At 40.4% G+C, this 22724-nt stretch overlaps 1 pseudogene across 1 annotated transcript; it reads right to left on the reverse strand.

The window, feature by feature from the left end:
* Positions 1–348: 348 nt before the first annotated feature.
* On the reverse strand, positions 349–21734 carry LOC309973957 (ferritin heavy chain-like; annotated as a pseudogene). Its single transcript has 3 exons — positions 21649–21734; positions 4159–4355; positions 349–1709 (listed from the first exon to the last, which is right to left on the reverse strand). The product of its transcript is annotated as a ferritin heavy chain-like (transcript).
* Positions 21735–22724: the final 990 nt, after the last annotated feature.

Genomic DNA, 22724 nt, shown 5'->3' on the forward strand with positions numbered 1-22724 from the left:
AGCAAATTTTTGAATTTTAGTTACTGTAATTTTAGTGGACATGGACTGCCATATCAGTAAACAAAGGATGTTGTGGCCATCAGACACTGCAGCTGCCCCCCCCCCCCCCCCGCCCCGCTGTGCATGCTGAGGGGATTGAGGATGGAGAAAAACAGGATACTGGCCCTAGATAGTTAAGGTACATATCAAAGGAATGATTTCAATTAACCCAGACTTTTGCACCTTCCCATACACAGAAAAGCACAAAATTCATTCACTTGAGATGTCTGGTTTTCTTTAATTAGCAGTGATCTTTTGATGTTTGACTACTAGGTTTGTTTGTTTGTTTGAACTCCTATATATCCTGGCTCCTCCCTTACCTCTTCAGTGTAGCCCCCAGAGCTATCTGAGAGGTTGCCTCCTGTAGCTGAGTCTTCAGCAAGTCCACCGAATAAAACATAATCCTCAGCTTTTAGGTTGTGCATTTTTTTTTCCATCAACACTTTCAACTTCAAATTTAAAGGAATTTACATTTGGCTTTTCTTTATAATTTCTATCTCATCACTGATATTCTATTTGATGCCACACTGTCATCATATCTTCCTTACATCTTTAATCATGCTTTCGTTTAGTTCCATGAGCATATTTATAATGGCTACTTTGAAGTCTTTTTCTCTTAAATCTCTCATCTACTTACTCTCGCAGACAGTTTCAGTTGTATGTATACGTCACAATTTCCTGTTTTTTGCACACCACAAACTTTTTTGTTGAAAAATAGACATTTTTCATAATATATTGCAGCAACTGCAATACTGAAATACTGGTCCTCCCAGCCCCTTTCCAGGGCTATTTTTGTTATTATTATTTTTTTCTTTTCTTTTTTTTTTTAGAGAGGGGTGGGTACCAAATTACTCTATTTGAAGGAATGGTACTAACGAAAAAACGTAGGTAGATGTTTTGGTACAACTTATAGAAAAGGTAAAGGAAACTCAAACATGCATGCACTGCCTTGGTGACCAGGGAAGTCACCCATGGCTACAGGAAGCCAGCCTAAAGCTTAGCTCTCGTTGTTGTCACTGTTTCCCAGGGTGTGCTTGTCAAAGAGATAACTCTGCCATGCCAGATTCGCGAAGGCCCCCATCTTTCGCAAGTTGGTTACGTGGTTACTCAATTCTTTAATGGATTTCACCTACTCACTCAGGTAATGAGTCTCAGTAAAGTCACACAAATGGGGGTCATTTTTGTCAGTGGCCATTTTGTGTAGTTCCAGTAGTGACTGATTTACATTTTTTTCCAAGTGTAGCACACATTCCATTGCATTCAGCCCATTCTCCTAGTCTTCACAGTCTGGTTTCTTGATATCCTGAAGGAAGATTCCGCCACCTCTCTGGTTCTGCAGCTTCATCAGTTTCTCAGCATGTTCCCTCTCCTCAGGAGATTGGTGAAGAAAGTATTTGGCAGAGTTCTTCAAAGCCACATCATCGCTGTCAAGGTAGTCTGACGTGGACAGGTGGCGTGGAGCTCCAGGTTGATCTGGCGGATGATGGCGGCCTCCGAGTCCAAATGGCAGCTCTGGCGCACCTGCGAGGGGGCCGCGGTCCTCTCTGCAGGCAGCTGAGGAGATGAGGCTCCGGTGCTGGAGCGGACGTGAAGGACCTTGAGGCAGTGAGAAGGCGGGCTCCCTCCAAGCACTGTTGAAGCAGGAAATCGAGGCGACTCTCCAGCGAAAACTGTGAATTGTTTTTTGTTTGTGTATATAAAAGTCTTCTTTACTCACTACTCACTGAATACTTGTGTACTTTCAGTACTATTTCACTTTTAGTCGCCGTATTTGGGAGTTTTCCCCACAGCAAGCAATTGTGCAACGCCAGCTGGGTGTCCTACAATTTAATTCAGTTTTGTATCTACCCGGAGTCAACAACAGATCCCACAGGTTAAGGACACAGTCTCACAAGACTGCCCCCCTCCTTCCCCACCTCACTTTAGATACTACTTACCAAGTCCAGCATATTAGCTGTACTTCTGAAGGACTGACTGGCTATAAATCAGAGGGTTCCACAACCTCCTCAGGTTTGTTTAATTTGCTAGAGCACCTCACGAACTCAGGAAACCAGATTACTTACTAGATTACCAATTTATTACAAAGGATGTTAAAGGATACAAATGAACAGCCAGATGGAGAAACATGTAGGGCAAGGTCCCAAAGGGTTCCAAGTTCAGGAGCTGCTGTCCCCATGGAGTTTGTGGTAAGCCACCCTCCTAACACATGGATGCGTTCTTGTTCACCAACCTGCTTTTCAACCCTCTAATTACCCTAGTTGGTTCCCCTGGCAACCCGCCCCCATCCTTATCTGGAGGCTTTCCAAAAATTTCCTCACGCACATAAACTCAGGTGTGTTTGAAAGGGTTTGTTATGAATAACAAAATGCACCCACTTTACCTTTATCACTGTAAAACCATTGCAGGAATCAAAGGCAAAAACCAAATAAAACAAAAGATGCCCCTACTGCTCTAATCACTTCGGAAAATACAAGTTTTTAGAGCTGAGAGGCAGGAATCACAGACAAGCACCAAAATATATATTTCTTATTATATCTCAATATCACGGGCCACCCCCTAGTTTTTGAACACAGATCCCTTACAGCAAAATGATCATACCTATCAAAGCACTTACATTTGGTGTAACATTTATATTATAGAACAGTTCTAGCAATAGTACTTACTGTTAAATAACAAAAATTCAAATGAGGAAATTTGAAGATCCAGTTGGCTTCATTAAATGACTCATGAAATGGGCACCATCCAACCTAGCAAACAGAAGGAGCTTCATCTAGCTGCAGAAAAGGAAAGGTTTTCAGTTTTTTTAAGGCAGAGAGGGAGCAGGAAAAAGGAAATTATTAGCAAAGAATGCATTGTTTTAGGTAAGGCCACTCTCCTAATGGGAACGGAAGGGCCTGTTGGCCGAACACCCAGCGCTAACCAGGTAATTCCAGGTTGACTCATTAAAGGTTACACTTCTGCGGGAGGTTGTAACTGCAGTTAGGTTAGGTATTAAGTCTTGGTTTGCTGATATGGGCTTGAACACAAGTGACTCCGTTTCAGACCTGTTGTTTATTTTTAACGGAACCAGTACAAATATGCCTAACATTTGAAGAAGCCAGTGTGAGGTAGGGACAGATTTAAGGAAACAACTAATTCAACTAATTTAAAGAAACAACTAATTCAACTAATTCATCCTATAAAGCCATTATAAACATCTTCATATTTCATATTCTTGCACTAGTTTGATTATTTTTTTCCCTTGAGCTATTGCTATTTATACCTTATGATAAACTTGTGCAGAACTATTTAGCACAGAAATCAGCTTATGGTTAGCTAGATCTAGTTTCTCCTTAGGTATTACATCCCGAGGAGGCTTTAACTTAATCTCGCAATACATTTGATCATGAGTATCAGTATTATAGGACACACTGACATGAGGCAGTTACATCTTTCCAACAATACCACACTGCCATATGGTCAGTGCAATTCAGCTTCCTTACAGAACAAATCGGTAAGGATTACAGAGATGTATGCTTTGTGCACCCAACAAGATCTACCCTTGCCCACAGAGCAGAAATTATTATGAAAAGACAGATATCATTACAGCTGGCCATGGCTTAGTTTTATCTGGGTTAATTCAAGTTAATTGGAGGGAAAAGTCAATCACCCTCCCCATCTCGTAGGCTTGTACTGAGACTGGTTTTCATTGTGTATAAATATAGCAGAGCCCATCTTCCTCCCAAGGGGAGGATACGAGCAGTATTTAGAATAGTTCCTATCCCTGCTAACTATACTGCAGGATATGTTTTATTTCAACTTATTCTGGGGGCAAGCACAGTCATTATACGTTGGTGTAAGTTACAAGTGCTGTGCCCACAGAGAACTTCCATAAGCTCGCAGGCCTTAAGATTTCCACAGGTGTACCCCCTTGAGGCCCAGGGACTAGGATAGAGGACCATTGTTTCCTGGCCACTTCAGCCTCTATCCATATTAAAATAGTCAAGAGGACCTGTCAGGTCAGGGTGCAGGCCCTTTCCCAACCCTGGGTTCTAGCATTACCAAGCCTTACTTGTGGAGTTGGCCTGATGCAGTTTGCTGGTGCTTCTTTATCTCTCCAAGCTGCTTCTTATCCTTTACCTTCTGCCTGGAAGAGAACTCCCTCTAATATGCCTATTCTAGTGAATAAATCTTCTTTCTCTGAATGCTGCTCCTCATTAAAAGCAAACTCTGCTTGTCCCAGAATACCTAGACTGGCATCTATGTCCCCTTTTCTGACTTGTGGGCCATTGTTGTTTAATCCACCATGCACGTTGTTGCTATTGCCTATTAACAGCCTGGGTGCAGTTAGGATACATATTTTGTACCCAAAAATATTGGGCTCCCCATAATAGGGTTGGTCGGTCAAAGCCAGCTGTAATTTAGTTTGAGTATGTCATAAGTCCTCCCACAGCCTTCCTGTCTGAGTGGGACTGTTCCCCAGGGGACCCAGATCCACCACATGATGCCCACTGCTTTAATCCCAGTAGGAACCCATTGTTTTTCCCCATTCTGCTTATAGCTTTCCAATCCACAAAAACCAGGACGATTGTGTTTGTGCATAGCACACCACACTGTGGCAGGTTGGGCAGGCTGCCATTGTATTCTGTCTATTATAACCAGGGACCTTTCTAAGCATTTGCTCATCAAGGTTTATAGCTACACGGTAATCAGTCTGCTGGGAGCCATCCCCCACAGGGTCTGAAATTCCAGTAGGAAGCAGTTCTCAGAAATCCCTTCCCAAATGATATCTTTTATAGTATTGATAGATGGAGCCTGAAAAATAGTCAAAGATACTGGAACATTATTAGGGCTTGATTTAGTCAGTAACATTGATCCTGCTCGTCAAATATATCCTATGACCAGAACGTCCCCCAGACTCAGGTTTGCAGGCTGCCATCTGACTTTGTCAGTATCAAAAGCAGGGGTGGTCTTGGCAAACATAGCTTTGCCCGTCTGAGCATCTGGTATAATTCTACTAAGAAATAATATTAGTAGAATTTCTCGTTCTCTGAGCCTCTCTTGAGGTTGGATTTCTCTCATTGCATAACCCACTTATACACTCCTTTACTCTCAGCTATTATTTCTCCTTCTCTCATTTGTCATTTATTTTCATCCAAACTTTTCCACATTTGGAAGGGACATTAAGTTCAGCCACTGTGCTGGCCCAGATTGCTAGCAGCAACACTAGTCTAGCAAGTGCCTCCCCACTCAATTTGTTTCGTGATTGGCTGGATTATTTTAGTGAAGTCTAGTTTCCCTGCCAACTCATGTGCATACACGCGCACATAAACACACATATACACAGTGTTAAACTTCTCATATTGCTCCTTAAGGCGTGACAGTTTTGGATATGCCCACAGTCACTCTGGGATGAACTTGTTCTCTTCCTCTCTTTCCCTGACCACACCCAGATGTTCAACTCCACTAATCGCCCGTTAGTTGCTTTATTTATTTATTTTCATCAATGTCCTGGGGGCATAAATTGCTCAATAAACTAATCCCATCAAACTGTAACTCCTTTAAAGAAATAGTTTCTGAAGGCAGTGTTCTATATATTTTTCTGACTCCAAAAGGAGTCCTCCCAGCTATCCTATTCCTCAGTCCTCCTAAACCAGCCAGCCTACAGTCTGGTCTGTATCCTTATTAAATGCACGGGTCTCTATCCAACTTCCTCTCATCACAGCCTCTACTGTTCAGGCCCGTAGACTTGAACTCTCCAAACTCTGCTACAAATGAAGTCATTTCCTTTGGGAAAAGATCAGGAGCTATCTGTTTTATGGCCCACTTCTCTCCCCAGGAAAAATTTCTGAGCCCAAGCTCTGAAGCTGGAGTTGGGAACAATGGCAAGTTTCTCTCTGAGCGACACCCCTGCTGTAAAAACTGAGTGCTCAGTGACGTTGGGGGGGAAGCAGCAGCCTGAGACCCTCTCAGCTTGCCTCTCTTGGCATGGAACAATTGCTCCTAAGCTGGGGCCAAGACAAGTGCGCCCCAGTCTTCTCAGCAAGCTGTGACAAAGGCCCTGGATTTCTCTTAACTCACACAATAGCCCCTACTTCCTAAGTTGGCAGTCCTTTAAGTCCTTAATACGTCATTGCCACAGCAGTACCATAGATACCTACACAGACTCCTTTGATATTAATAGAATGTCTCAGTTCACTCTCTTTCTGCCTACTGCCATCAGGATGTCCACATTTATAAATTATTCCCTCCTAACAACCCAAAATTCTCCAGTTAACTTAGTGTAAGTTGTGGGAAGTTGGCTTTCCTGCCTGTTTCCATTGGAAAGTATGAAAAAACTATGTCCTCACTGACATGCAAGGCTTTCTCTTACCAGAATGAGGGATCACTTTCTCCCCAGGCTCTATTACACTTATCCATTCCTAAAAGATAGTGAAACCAAGCAGGCCCCTGTGGGACCCTCCTGAGTAAAAAAGCCTTTCCATGTCCCCTGTTTTCTTGCTTATAGGAAAAAGGCTTCAGCCTCCTAGAGCTTCCCTGAGTTCCAAAGGTCAGATTCAAACAATTACTAATTATGGAGGGAATGCAGAAACAAAGGAAAAGCAGTCAAGAAACAATAATGGAGAAATAAAGCAGAGTCCTGGCTCCTCCACAAGGGATATACATAACAATAGATCTTTGGGTTCTTCTATAGGAACTAAGCCCTCCACCCAGGTGAAGGTTGGTAACTGCAGGCTGAGCACAAGATTTCTGGAACACCACCCTGTTACCAACCAGTCAGAAGAAAGTCAGACACCCTGTAGCCCTCACCCCAAATTTTGCCTTTAAAAACTCTTCTCTGGGGACTTCCCTGGTGGTGCAGTGGTTAAGAATCCGCCTGCCAATGCAGGGGACATGGGTTCTAGCCCTGGTCCGGGAAGACCCCACACGCCGCAGAGCAAATAAGCCTGTGAGCCACAACTACTGAGCCCACATGCCACAACTACTGAAGCCCACGCACCTAGAGCCCATCCTCCCCAACAAGAGAAGCCACTGCAATGAGAAGCCTGCACACCGCAACGAAGAGTAGCCCCTGCTCACCACAACTGGAGAAAGCCCGTGTGCAGCAATGAAGACCCAATGCAGCCAAAAATTTAAAAAGTAGAATAAAAAATAAAGAAATTTATAGTAAAAAAAAAAAAACCTCTTCTCTGAGATCCATTGGGGAGTTCAAGTCTTTTGAGCATAAGCCACCTGCTCTCTTTGCTTGGCCTTTACAATAAACCATTCTCTGCTCCAAACTGACATTTGTTTGGCCTCACTGTGTGTTGGACTCTTGAACTTGTGTTCGACAACAATAGGACTTTCTGAGGTTTATTATAATAAAAACAAGGTAACATTTTGAAGGGTAGCAGAATATGTCATCCCAAAATATGCCTCTTTGGCATAAGGATTAATGTGAACTGATTATTTTTAAGAAACTGTAGATATAGGAGAAGCTCTGAAAACAGAGTAGAAATACCCTTTTGTAAGAGAAATCTATATTTATAAAGGAAATCTACGTTAGAAATGGAGCATACACCAGGAAGAGGCCTATTTCTAGAGATAATTTTTTCACTTGAGAGACTTATCTGCACAGCAGGGCAACCTTTATTTACCAAACACTTTCACTTCTCAACTAACCAAGAATTGACTTTTCCTCTTTGAAGCCCCATAAGTATATAATTAAAATCATTATGTTTCCTCCTGTTAATCTGTCTCCTTACTCCAGGCCCCTACACTTTAGCTCACCCTCAACCTAAGCCAGTATACATCCTCTCCTGAGAATAAACTGGCCTCAGGTAAAATAAAATATTCTCTGGTCTACTACCTGAATGTGCCACGCATTCACACACATCCTGTTCCCTACACCTAGTTCTTTCCAGCTTTGTTTACTCTTCTCTTTTTGCCTAACTCTGGAGTTGCTTACAGACCTTATGGTCAAAGCATTCTTTCTCCCTGTAAGGCCAGCAGGTCCGGGGAAGGGCCCAGGGAGCCAGACAGAAACCCCGCCAAAGTGGCTGATGCAACCGACACCTGACATTGCCACACCACTCGGTCCCGGTCTTCCCGCTCCCCGAGGGGCGGAACCAACAGCTCTGAGGCTGATGCAACCGACACCTGACATTGCCACAACACCCGAGAGATTACCAAAAAAGGGCTGCTTCACACAGCAAGCACCTCCCCTGCGTCCACCCCTATAAATTTTGTTCGCGCCCACACCCGGGCGGGACTTCTCTGGCCCCTTTCTCTCGGACCAGTGAACCTCGCCCGGGAGCGTTCCCAAATAAAGCTTGTTTAAGCTCTCCTCCAGCTTTGGTGCTGTTCCTTACACTCCCTGTGGCAATAACCTCCCTCCTCAATTTGCAATAGTTCATTTCCCTCACTTGCAATAATCCTTTCGAATACAGTCTCAACTTCACTAAATCCAGATTTGATTTTTATTCCAGTCTCATCAATGATTTCTCTTGGTATTGCCTACTCTGTGACATCCCAAACATAGGGTTTTATGTTTTATGGTTAACCTTGAGTTAATACTCAGGATAAAATAATGAGACACCATATAGAGTAGAGCAGATTGCTGCTGTTCCACCTGAGGTCATCATATACCATCTAGCCTCCAGCCAATCCAGCAGACACAGGAGGGACTCCAAGTGAGACCTGAAGAACTTCCCAGTGGAGCTCAGTAGAAATTGTGAGCTTGTAAAGTTATGGACTCAAGTGACTGTTAGTGGTATTGTTTTAAGCCTCTAAGTTTCTGGGTATTTGTTATGCAGCAGTAGACTGATGATACATTGACTGAACACATGAATGAAAGAATGAACAAATGGATGAATGAACAAATGAATAACAACAGTCTGGAGACTGTATTCCTTCCCAAGTAGGAGGAAGGCAAACAAGGACTTCCAAAACAGATCGCAACTGGGGCTTCTGATCTGAGATGATATATAGTGTATAAACTGACAAGGATGAAAATATGACTTTTGAGTGTATTTTTGAAACTTCAGTTGCTATGGGGGTGTTTGGAAGTGTATCAAATATATCACCCACCAAAAATACGGAATCACGATACTAAGAGGATATTAGTTCTCTGAGTCATGCATTCACGCTAGACTAGAAAATATCTTCATGATATTGTAAAAACTCAAAATCACAAAGGAAGTTGGATAAGTCTTTAAGGTATCTTGAAAATATGGGAGCATCTTAATTCAATATCTATTTAGTAAAAAATATATGAACCTTGTCCTCTATATACCACACACTTTGCCAGATGCTGGGAATAGACCAGAAAAGACATAGTCATTGCAATCAAGAATCTGACAGTCTAAATTTTAAATACATAATGTATACAAAATTTTATCCATGTCCAAGAGATCCAAGTTTTAAATTACCATTTATTTTGTGTAGGAAAGTTTATAAATTCTGATCTCTATCATAAACATCTGAGTCAGAGTAATTCAAACTTTTCATGGATCTGGAGAGAGATAGAAATGGGGAAGATCAATGGGCTTTTGTCTCATTAAAGCTAATGCTGTCCCAAGCATTATTTTTTTTAATTAATTATTTTTTTTGGCTGCATTGGGTCTTCATTGCTGTGTGCGGGCTTTCTCTAGCTGCAGCAATCAGGGACTACTCTTCATTGTGGTGTGCAGGCTTTTCATTGTGGTGGCTTCTCTTGTTGTGGAGCACGGGCTCTAGGCATGCGGGCTTCAGTAGGTGTGGCACACAAGCTTCATTAGTTGTGGCACATGGGCTTAGCTGCTCTGCAGCATGTGGGATCTTCCTGGACCAGGGATTGAACCGGTGTCCCCTACATTGGCAGGCGGATTCTTAACCACTGCACAACCAGGGAAGTCCCAATCATTATTTATTTCACTCAGTGTTTTATTTCAAATTTACTCTCTGAGTTGTAATATGCTATGACCATTGTTAGTATACTTAATTTACCGAAGTCACTAATTATGATACCACATTGCCAAAACCACTGATGAGAAATTGATTTAAAAAAATTTTTGTTTCTTCATCACTCTAAGCAATCAAAATGGATGACTGGTCAAACTAAAACTGTTATTTTTATGTCATAAATTATAAATATTTTTCTGGAGCTTTGTTGACAGAGAGTTCCTATAATTTTACATATGAATCAATAGAGAACCAGAAAATTTAAATGGCCTTCCCATGTTCAAACAGCTAGTGGGTAGTAGAACTGAGGAGGGGATCGAGTTATTCTCTCTTGTCATGAGAAGTGTTGTCTCTTTTATATCATGTTTTCTCTGATTGTCTAAGGTTGCCTACTTTATGGTGACTTCTCCCCTTCAGAGTACAGTATTAAAAAGTGGTAACTTGTCAAAATATAATAAAGATGTAAATACATTTATATTCATTTATACTTTCTGGGAATGTGCTTTCAGGAAACAAAAGAGACGCAGAAATTTAAAAAAAAAAGAATCTGACAGTCTAGTTGAAAGGTACTGATGATTACAATGTTAAGTGCAATGAGAGCAGTAAGAAATTTATTGCCTGTGTAACTAAATACTTTGGGTTAGTGCTGATATCAGGTATGGCACGATTCAGGGCTGAAACGACTGGTTAGAATTTCATTTCTCTCCGTTTATTAATTTTGCTTCCGTCTATGTTGATCTCATTCTTGGGTTCCACATGGTAGCAAGATGGTACCAACATGGTGGCAACAGCTATGACTTCTTTGGCTTCAGATCCAAAGAGAAAGGAGCAAGCTCTCCTTCCTAGATGTCCCAGGAAAAGCTCCTCTTTCTTGAGTAATTTGTCCATTCCTGAACCAATAACTCTGCTGGGAAGGGTGGGGGAGGCATAAGAATGTGATTCACTGATTTAAGTCTGGATTATGTGTTAAATTTGCTGGAATTTTGAGTTTTGGCTCTCTCTCCCATGGACCCAGTCTCATGGACCAAAAAGGAGAAAGGGCACAGATCCACACATGTCACCCGCTTACGGGATCTTAGTTCCCTGACCAGGGACTGAACCCATGCCCTCGGCAGTGAAAACGTGGAGTCCTAAGCACTGGACCACCAGGGAATTCCCACCACATCATTGATTATGCATTCTTTTCTCATGGGAAAAAAATGGAAATAAACTGTGAGTCTTAATACAATATCATTCTCTGGAAAGTCCCACCAAGTACACCATTAAAACAAATGGAACCAAAAAAAAAAAAAAAAAAAAAAAAACCAAATGGAACATATAATTTTGCACAGTTTCTATGAATAAAATCTCTATTCAAATTTTAACAGTTTACTATTAAAAATGGCTCCTGGCCACCTATTAGTTCACTAGGGCTGCTATAACAAAATACCACAGACTGGGTGGCTTAAAAGACATACATTTATTGTCTCACAGTTCTGGAGGCTAGAAGCCTGTGATCAAGGCATCAGCAGGGTTGGTTTCTCTTGAGGCCTCCCTCTTTGGCTTGTAGATGGCTGCCTTCTTGTGTCCTCACGTGGTCTTTCCAATGTACATGCCCCTGGTATCTCTGTGTCTCCACATTTTCTCTTCTTATAAGGACACCAGTCATATTGGATTAGGGCCCACCCTAATGGCCTCATTTTAACTTAATCATCTCTTTAAAGACCCTATCTCCAAATATCATATTTTGAGGGATGAGGGATTAGGGCTTCAACATACAAATTGGAGCGGGGAGGAATATAATTTAGCCTCTAATATTACCTTTCTGACCTCATTTCTTCTCTCTCTTTCTCTTACTTTCTCTCTCCCCCTAACATGCTGCTCCAGCATACTGGCTTTTGAGTTTCAAATACTAAGCATTTCCCCTGCTCAGGGCCTTTACACATGCTCTGATAATCCCTGCCTAGAATGATCCTCCCCTGCTGTTCCCTTGGCCCACTTCCTCTTTTATTTCAGATCTCTGCCCAAACATTAGTCTCAGAGATGGTTTTGACCAACTTAAGAAAAAAAGCATTTCCCTCAGTCAACTTTGTTTCACAGAACTTATCTGATTTAAATGTTAACTTATTTTTTTACTAACACATAAAACACATGAGGAAGGAACCTTGTGTAAGTACTCTATCTCCAGAACTCAGTACAGTGGTTGATACATGGTAAGTGTCCAACAAATACTTGCTGAATGAATGTATATAATTACTGAAGAATAGAGAAAGACTGACCCACTGAACCTCCTACAAATGAGTAATTAATTTATGATTGGATGTTATTTACTAATCATATCTGTCTCAGGAACCAAAAGTTATAAAAAAAGAACCAAGTGAAAATATTTGGTAGGAAAAGTATAATAATTGATAGGATAATAGCAGATGGATGTAGCCATAAAACACATTAGTGAGATAAGATAGAGAAACTCTACTAGAAGGTAAAAAATAAACAGAGAGAATATAAGTATAAAATTATATACATATATATATATATGTAAGAGGTAGAGAGGATAGAAATAAAGTACTTAACTGAAATTTCAATCGAAATCTTAGAAGGAAAGAAAAAGGAGGAAGTATGTGATGAAATATGCAATGATCAATTTTCCAGAATTAAGGAAAAATAAAATAACTCAGATTGAAAAGGTACATAGATTGGTAAATGAAAGAGATAAGAAAAAAGGATGTATATTAACAAACTGAAAGATAAAAACCATATGATCATCTTAATAGATGCAGGAAAAGCTTTTGACAAAATTCAACACCCATTTTAGGAACTTACCTCAACATAATAAAGGCCATATATAACAAACCCACAGCCAACATCGTTCTCAGTGGTGAAAAACCAAAACCATTTCCACTAAGATCAGGAAAAAGACAAGGTTGCCCACTCTCACCACTATTATTCAACATAGTTTTGGAAGTTTTAGCCACAGCAATCACAGAAGAAAAAGAAATAAAAGGAATCCAAATCAGAAAAGAAGAAGTAAAACTGTCACTGTTTGCACATGACATGATACTATACATAGAGAATCCTAAACACGCTACCAGAAAACTACTTAAGCTAATCAATTAATTTGGTAAAGTAGCAGGATACAAAATTAATGCACAGAAATCTCTGGCATTCCTATACACCAACAATGAAAGATCAAAGAGGGAAATTAAGGAAACAATACCATTCACCATTACAACAAAAAGAATAAAATACCTAGGAATAAACCTACCTAAGGAGTTAAAAGACTTGTACTCAGAAAACTATAAAACACTCATGAAAGAAATCAAAGATGACATAAACAGATGGAGAAATACACCATGTCCTTGGATTGGAAGAATCAACATTGTGAAAATGACTATACTACCCAAAGCAATCTACAGATTCAATGCAATCCCTATCAAACTTCCAATGGCATTCTTCACAGAATTAGAACAAAAAATTTTACAATTCGTATGGAAAGACAAAAGACCCTGAATAGCCAAAGCAATCTTGAGAAAGAAAACTGGAATTGGAGGAATCAGGCTCCCTGACTTCAAAATAGACCACAAAGCTACAGTAATCAAGACAGTATGGCACTGGCACAAAAAAAGAAATATAGATCAATGGAACAGGATAGAAAGCCCAGAGATAAACCCACACACATATGGTCACCTAATTTATGACAAAGGAGGCAAGAATATACAATGGAGACAAGGTAGCCTCTTCAATAAGTGGTGCTGGGAAAACTGGACAGCTACATGTAAAAGAATGAAATTAGAACACTCCCTAACACCATACACAAAAATAAACTCTAAATGGATTAAAGACCTAAATGTAAGGCCAGACACTATAAAACTCTCAGAGGCAAACATAGGCAGAACACTCTGTGATATACATTACATCAAGATCCTTTTAGACCTACCTCCTAGACAAATGGAAATAAAAATAAACAAATGGGACCTAATGAAACTTAAAAGCTTTTGCACAGCAAAGGAAACCATAAACAAGACGAAAAGACAACCCTCAGAATGGGAGAAAATATTTGCAAATGAAGCAACTGACAAAGGATTAATCTCCAAAATTTACAAGCAGCTCATGCAGCTCAATATCAAAAAAAACAAATAACCCAATCCAAAAATGGGCAGAAGACCTAAATAGACACTTCTCCAAAGAAGATATACAGATTGCCAACAAACACATGAAAGAATGCTCAACATCACTAATCATTAGAGAAATGCAAATCAAAACTACAATGAGATATCATCTCACACTGGTCAGAATGGCCATCATCAAAAAATCTACAAACAATAAATGCTGGAGAGGGTGTGGAGAAAAGGGAACCTTTCTGAACAGTTGATGGGAATATAAATTGATACAGCCACTATGGAGAACAGTACGGAGGTTCCTTAAAAAACTAAAAATAGAACTACCATACGACCCAGCAATCCCACTACTGGGCATATACCCTGAGAAAACCATAATTCAAAAAGAGTCATGTACCACAATGTTCACTGCAGCTCTATTTACAATAGCCAGGACATGGAAGCAACCTAAGTGTCCATCGACAGATGAACGGATAAAGAAGATGTGGCACATATATACAATGGAATATTACTCAGCCATAAAAAGAAACGAAATTGAGTTATTTGTAGTGAGGTGGGTGGACCTAGAGTCTGTCATACAGAGTGAAGTCAGAAAGAGAAGAACAAATACCATATGCTAACACATATATATAGAATCTAAAGACAAAAAATGGTTATGAAGAACCTAGGGGCAGGACAGGAATAAAGATGCAGACATAGGGAATGGACTTGAGGAAACAGGAAGGGGGAAGGGTAGGCTGAGACAAGAGAGAGAGTTGCATAGACATATATATACTACCAAATGTAAAATAGATACCTAGTGGGAAGCCACCACATAGCACAGGGAGATCAGCTTGGTGCTCTGTGACCACCTAGAGGGGTGGGATAGGGAGGGTGGGAAGGAGATGCAAGAGGGAGGAGATATGGTGATATATGTATATGTATAGCTGATTCACTTTGTTATAAAACAGAAACTAACATACCATTGTAAAGCAATTATACTCCAATAAAGATGTTAAAAAGAAATTATACTGTAAAAAAATGAAAAAGGATAAAGGATGTGATCTCAGGTTTAAATACTAAAAGAGGGTGAGAGATGAAGGTGGGGAATGATGCAAATACAGGCAGTCTTGCTCTAAAGCCTGAACCCCATTCACTATGACCTAAATGTCACAGTACACTGATATCACAAGTTATGAAAAAGGTTATATTAGGCTCAGTAATGATATATCAAAAATATTAGCTATTATTTGATAATTATTTTATATTTAAACTTCAATTTATATTGAATATATATATATACATATATATTTTGCATGGTGTGAAGGACTTCATTTATAATCCTTCTAAACAGACAATTTCCCGAGCATGATTTATTGAATAATATTAGCACTGTCTCTGTCTAATATTTATATATCTTCCTTTTTTTTCAGTGCTTGCTAAGAATTTGAAAAGCATATTGAAATTTTTGTGAATTATTAGCTAGGGTAATTTGCACTAGTTGCTGCAATAAACTTTCACATTACAATGACTCTTCCTCATTCTGTGTGAGCTTTGGGAGTGGTCCCCCTGCTACTTTGGGTGGTTCTTTCCCTAACTATCCTCAGGCAGTTTCCTCACATGCTTGTCCTAATCAGTATTGAGCTGAAGACTTGAGGAAGAAACTCTTCAGATTGTTGGAGCTCTCTCTTTGTACAGCCCTTTCCTCTCTGCAACTCTGCCCTGAAAACTGGATTCTCAGCCACTTCTCAGACTCCCACTTCTCTTTCCTTATCTGAGACCTGGGTCCCCCTACCTGTAGTGTGGCCTGGAGCTGTTCTTCAGGCAGTAAGCTGGGGCAGTTGTAGGGCTCACCTCACTTTCTTCCCCTTTCTCAGGGATCACTGTTCTGTACTACCTGATATCTAATATCTAAAAGCATTGTTTCATTTAGCGTGCCCTTTTTAGTTGTTTCATGTGGAAGGACAAATTTGGTTCACGTTACCCCATACTGTTCAGAAGAAGTTCCCTGAGTGTGTAAATTGGAGTTCATTCTTAAGCAATCTTTTTTTTTTTTTTCCAGAATGTGTAGAGCATGAGATTGTGTTCCCTAGAAGCAGAGCCTGAGATGGGAATTCTTATGAAAGTGATTTAATGAGGGTTTGCTCTCAGAAGAACAGGAGTGAAGGAAGCAGGATAGGGTAGGGGAAGAAAACTAGGCAAGACTGAGGTCTCAACTGGAGACTACTTTCAGTTTAGTCCTCCAGGGAGCCTGGGAGCAGCAACTACACTGCAAAGTTGGTCCCAAGGAGGATGGATTTTCATTTAGCCTCGTGTCAATCATTGGCCATTGGCTGCCAGTGTGGGCGGGGTGGTAGAGGGATAGGAGCAGGTTAGTAAGGTTAACATTCCAATACACAGAAGAACAATTTTCCAGAGCCCTTGCTCCCAGCTCCAGTATCCACAATGGCAATCCTCCAGAGAAGGCAGCTGTCAGCCATTAGCAGCCAACACTCAGCAGCTGGGTGCCAGGTAAACAGAATCTGGGTTGGGCACCATCAGTATCTACAATACGTGGTAAGCATTTCATGTACTTTGATGTGTGAAAATATTTTTATTTTGCCCTCACACTTGACTGATAATTTAACTGGTTTAAAAACTTTAGGCTCAACATAGACTTCTTTCAGAACATTGAAGGCATAGTTTTCTATTAGCGTGTAGCTTATAAGACATCTGTCTTAGCTTGGGCTGCCGTAACAAATTTCCATCGAGTGGATGGTTTAAACAACAAACATCTATTTTTCACATTTCTGCAGACTGGGAATCCAAGATCAAGGAGCTGGCAGATTTGGTGTTTGATAGGAGCCCAGTTCCCCATTTGTAGATGGTTGTCTTCTCCTTGTATTTTCACGTGGCAGAGAGCAGGGAGAGAGAGAGGCAGCAAGCTCCTCTATCTCTTCTTCTTTTTTTGTTTTTATTTGTTTTTATTTTTGGCTGTGTTGGGTCTTCATTGCTGCGCACAGGCTTTCTCTAGTTGCAGCGAGCGGGGGCTACTCTTTGTTGCGGTGCGTGGGCTTCTCATTGTGGTGGCTTCTTCTTGTTGTGGAGCATGGGCTCTAGGCGTGCGGGCTTCAGTAGTTGTGGCACCTGGGCTCAGTAGTTGTGGCTCGCGGGCTCTAGAGTGCAGGCTCAGTAGTTGTGGTACCCAGGCTTAGTTGCTCTGCGGCATGTGGTATCTTCCTGGACCAGGGCTCGAACCCATGTCCCCTGCATTGGCAGGCGGGTTCTTAACCACTGAGCCACCAGGGAAGCCCCTATCCCTAATCTAATTAGCCCCTAGCACTAATCCCATTCATACGGGCTCCACCCTCATGACCTCCTGATCATTTCCCAAAGGCCCCACCTCTTAATACTGTCACACTGGAGGTTAGGATTTCAACATATGAATTTGTGGGTGGGGACACAGGCATTCAGACCATGACAACATGCAGTGTCAATCTGATTCTCATTATTCTTTTTTTTTAATTCTGTATTTTTAAATTTTTGGCCACATCGTGCAGCATGTGGGATCTTGCCTGGGAGTGAACCTGTGCCCCCTGCAATGGAAGTGCAGAGTCTTAACTACTGGACCTCCGGGGAAGTCCCTGATTCTCATTACTCTTAAGTAATAGTTATCTTCCTCTATATTGAAAATAATTTAGTATTTCCTTTTTATCTCTGATGATCTGAAATCTCATTGGCAAAAACATTTTTTTCATATTTTTGCTTGGCACTTTTTGGGTCATTTGATCTCACTGTAAAGTTTTTATTCTGGTCTGGGAAGTTTTCTTCCAACATTTCTTTGTCTCTTTTTGCCCTTCAATTATCCCGTATCTAATACTCAAACCTCTGGAAATTTATTTTTATTTCCATGTGTTTTTAAAAATTATTAGACCTCATTATTTAGAGCAGTTTTAGGTTTACAGACATATTCAGCAGAGAGTACATACAGCTTCCATATCTCTCCTCCCTGCCAACAGTTTCCCCTACTATTAAGGTACTACATTAATGTGCACTTTTAATTTTATCAGTAGATTATGGATTATGTAGTAGGCAGATTAAAGCCCCAGGAAAGATGTCCACGTCCTAATCCCTGGAACCTGTCAATTGTTAATGGTACAAGGTAAAAGAGATTTTGCAACTGGAATTTGTTGACTTTAAGCTAGGGAGGTTGGGAATTCCCTGGCTGTCCAGTGGTTAGGACTCCATGCTTTCACTGCCAAGGGCCCCAGTTTGATATCTGGTTGGGGAGCTGAGATCCCACAAGCCTCCCAGCATGCACACCCCCCCTCCAAAAAAAAGATAGGGAGGTTAATTTAGGTTGGTTCAATGTGATCACACAGGCCCTTAAAAAGTAGAGGAGGAAGGCAGAAGATTCAGTCAGAGAGATACGGTGTAAGACGGTCTTGACCCACCTACTGGGGCTGGTGATGGAGGAAGGGGGCTGTGAGCAAAGGAATGCAGGTGACCTCTAGAAGCTGAGGCTTTTCTTAGTAAAGAAAAACCAACATCAGTCCTATGACCACACAGAATTCAATTCTGCCAACAACCTGAGTGAGCCTGGAGGCAGAATATTCCCTAGAGTCTCCAGGAAGTAAAGTAGGCCTGCTGACACCTTGATTTCAGTCTTCTGAGATGCAGGCAGGGAAACCAGTGAGCCTAAATTCTGTTACTATAAACTCCTAAATTTGTGGTAATTTGTTTTGGCAGCAATAGAAAAATCATACACTGCTATTGGTCCTGCAGTGGATACCAGTACTCAATTAGATTTTCAGCATGGAATTCAGCTTGTAACTTCTTCAGAGGTATTATCAACATTGGTTACATCTTGGTACCAACCAAACATTTGAGAGTTACGTAGTATTACACAGCAAAGGAAGAATGAAGAATGGTATATGATACTCAATTTTAATTTATGATTTGGGTTTAACTGACTCAAAACCATTACATGCTCTTGTATCAGTTCAACTATCATCAGAGATCACCCAGATTTAGCAAACCTCAGCTGTGGAACATAGGGTGGAGTGCTGGGATTTTGGCCAGCAGCTTTACTGCTTTGACCTAATTTTTCTAAACTGAAGATGAGGTAATACCAGTTTCTACTATTTCACAATAAATTGATAAGTGCAAATGCAGTTGATGAACTGGTTTAATGCAAGATGCCCAGGGCTCTGTGTGGGAGGACTCAATGAGTGTTGAGAAAAGAAATACCTGCTATATCTGAGTATTCACATTTAGAATATAAGAATTACCATAGGAACTCAGGAAAAAGAGGAAACATATTGGCAGATGGAATATTTTGTTTTACTTGACATCACCTTCAAAGGTTAAGAATAGACTCCCAAACTAACTTCTCTTCCAACCTGATATAAATCTAATTATTATATCCAAATACTCTTCATCCTTCATTCTAGGTTGTTTACACAAATTCATAATTCAGTGCTACCTTAGCATTCCCAGTTTCTTACAGAATTCAATGGGTGATAGGAATGGGTATTGGAGGAGATATCATAGTATGATTTGCCAGCAAATACATCCTAGTATACTCAGGGTACTAGGCAGAAAGAAATATCACTCATGATCTAGGAAGAGACTTGATACAAATTACAGTGGATAAGGTACTGTTTTAAACCTTTCTATTTTTTTTTTGCGGTACGCGGGCCTCTCACTGCTGTGGCCTCTCCCGCCGCGGAGCATAGGCTCCAGACACGCAGGCCCAGCGGCCATGGCTCACGGGCCCAGCCGCTCCGCGGCATGCGGGATCCTCCCAGACCGGGGCACGAACCCGCGTCCCCTGCATCGGCAGGCGGACTCTCAACCACTGCACCACCAGGGAAGCCCTAAACCTTTCTTGATTCTAGCTATACATACGTCCCCAGATCTCTTAGGTATGTGACACTACATGCATGGATGGTCAAATCCCAGGGGCAAATGACCTGCAATGTTATATGCTTCAGTTTCAGTGTGAGGTGTTTTTTCTTTGGCTCTTTAATATTACCTGGTCTCCACCTCATTATGACATCAATTGTTCTGTTTTTGCAGAATGCATTACACCTCATTTTGGTTTATGATCTTTAAGTGGATCTAAACCTACCCATATATTCATAAAATCTGTACACATTCACCACACATAAAACAAGTTTATGTTTTTCTAGTCAATGTTGGCTTTTCCCAATCTTGCTTTGTGTTTTTTCAGCTGACTAAACCTATTCAGTAACTTGCATTCACATTCATACAGCTCTACCTATAATTCTTCATTGTTACAATACTTTTGATTGGCTTAGGCCGTATTTTACAAGTACTTTGACTAAAATTGCTAGCAGCGGGTTGCAAAAGGAAATTAACTTCTTTTAATAGGATGACTGACTCACTAAGGTATTAATGTTGTTATTTTACCTTCTCTAAAAAGTGCTTGTAATTTTATACAGAAAGACTAGAAGGGCATAAAAGCTAATGATGCAATTCCAGCACTGAAAACAGCATGGTAGACATTTTCAGAAAAGAGTTGTCCTCAAATTATAAGAAATTAGCTCTCCACAGGTAACAATCTACCTCTGGTTTTGATGTATAAATTGGAGCTTTTAATCTTACCAGTGGATTATAGATTATTTTCTGCTGGATGCATTACTATGTTATTGCATTTCATAAACTCTTCTATTTCTTTCCTTCCATTCACATGGACAGAAAATATTTTTCTCCTTTTTCTTCTCAATTTAGCTGTTTTAGGTAGGATCTTTTTGGGAGACTGGTTACCAAAGGACAGGGTTAGTTGAAGATGGAAACCACTGGCCGTATTTCCCTAAAATATTGTATTTAGGTTAACACACCTTAGAAATAGGTCTGGGAAGTTCAATCCTCTTGGTAACTCCAATCCATCCTTAACTACATGAGACGTTACTTCAGAAGTGTTTTTGTAGAAGACTTTGGAATTATTAGGGCTTAGTTTTTATTTCACTTTTACTTTTATTTTTCAGTAATGTTCTCTTCTCCTGTTAGCTACCTCTCCTGAATTGGCTGACTTCCTGTGTGTGCGTATGTGGGTGTGTGTGTGGGTGTGTGTGTGTTTTGCCATTCTTCCTCTTTTCTCTTCTGCTTTCCCAGAAGATCTTGCCATTAGAAACTAAAAAGGACTGTGTACTTTCAGAATAGTCTTTATACATTTATCTGGTATAAAAGGGAAATTCTATTGTATCACATTCCCTCAGCTTCCTTTTGTGAATTCAGATTTTACTGAAGATAGGTTCCAAAGAGATACAAATAAGCACTGATAATTTTTTCCTAGGAGACTTCTCAGCTGGGGTCATATCACTTTCTGTCCCCTGAATAAGATAACTGGAAGGAAGAGGCTATTTTACCTATTTCTCCTATACTCCCTACAATACTAATCACAGTATTTCTCAAAAGGTTACCTGCATCAGGTTCACCTGGGTGATGATAAGAATGCATATTCAAAGGTCCTAGCCCAGAACCATAGATTCAATATCTCTGGAGACAGAGCTCAGGAACCTGAAAGTTTTATTTCTGTTACGTGCTGAATTTTCTCCTGTGCCTTAGCCTGAATTTTCAGTCACTGGCTAGATATGCTTACTTGAATGTATTTTCATCCCACGCTCACTTAACACATCCAAAATTAAACCATCCACTGTCCACCTCTAATTCTGTCATGCTGGTATACGTGAAGCCATCATTGGAGTCACTCATCCTCGTGTTCCCTCATTTTTACTTAATCAATTTATTGGCCTCTGTGCCAAGCACTGGGACAGTGATGAACAAGACAGACATGGGTCATGCCCTCAAGGATCATGAAGATTCTTTTACAGAGAGCAACTTAATCCTGTAGATTCTTTTGTGGTTTTGTTTGTTTTGTTTTTCAGAATACTCCTTTACTTTCCTTGTCTGCACCCTAATCTAGAATCTCATCAATTATGCTTGGACTGCTATAATCTTTTCCTAATTAGTCTCTTTGCTCCTAATCTCCCAGCTCTTCTTAAAGATTAATCTGCTGAAAACGTAATCTTCAAAACACCACTTTCAATATATTTATCCCCACTTAATGGCTTCATTATTTCCAACTGCTTGTAGGTTATTTTTCAAAGTAGAGTCAAGGCTCTTTACAATGTGGCCCCCAAATGAATTTTTACTGAATGAACTCTTTTACCCCTATCACATAGACATCTGAACTTGATGTAAGCATGTTTTACTTATTTATTTTCTGGGCTCATGACTTTAATTACACTTTGACCAAACCATACTTCTCTCTTCAGGCCTAACTTTTCCTCCCTCAGCATGGTTGGCGCTAAGCACTTGCTCTTGCTTCAGTTCCTACGTTGATTCTCTGCTTTACTCATTAAGCATGTGCACCCTGGTAATATTACTTATCTTTCTATGTATTTTTCTAATTCTTCAATTATTCCATAAACTTTCTGAATGTAGAAGCAATGTTTTATATACGTCTTTATCTCCTCCTTGCCTAGTCCAGGCCTGTATGTAATAAATGTTCAATAAATATTCATCAAATTCTTTATATTCATTTATTCATCCATTCTTTCATAAAAAAATTATGGAATGCCCACTGAGAATATAGTCCTCTTTTGCATGGAGCTTAAATTTTAGTGGGACAGAGTTTAAGCAAATAATTAAGATAAAAATGAGATCAACTGCTTTATTTGTTTGCCAAGAAAAATTTAACAA

The sequence above is a fragment of the Leucopleurus acutus genome (genome assembly GCF_964270905.1).
Source record: "Leucopleurus acutus genome assembly, chromosome: 2".
Classification (NCBI taxonomy): domain Eukaryota; kingdom Metazoa; phylum Chordata; class Mammalia; order Artiodactyla; family Delphinidae; genus Leucopleurus; species Leucopleurus acutus.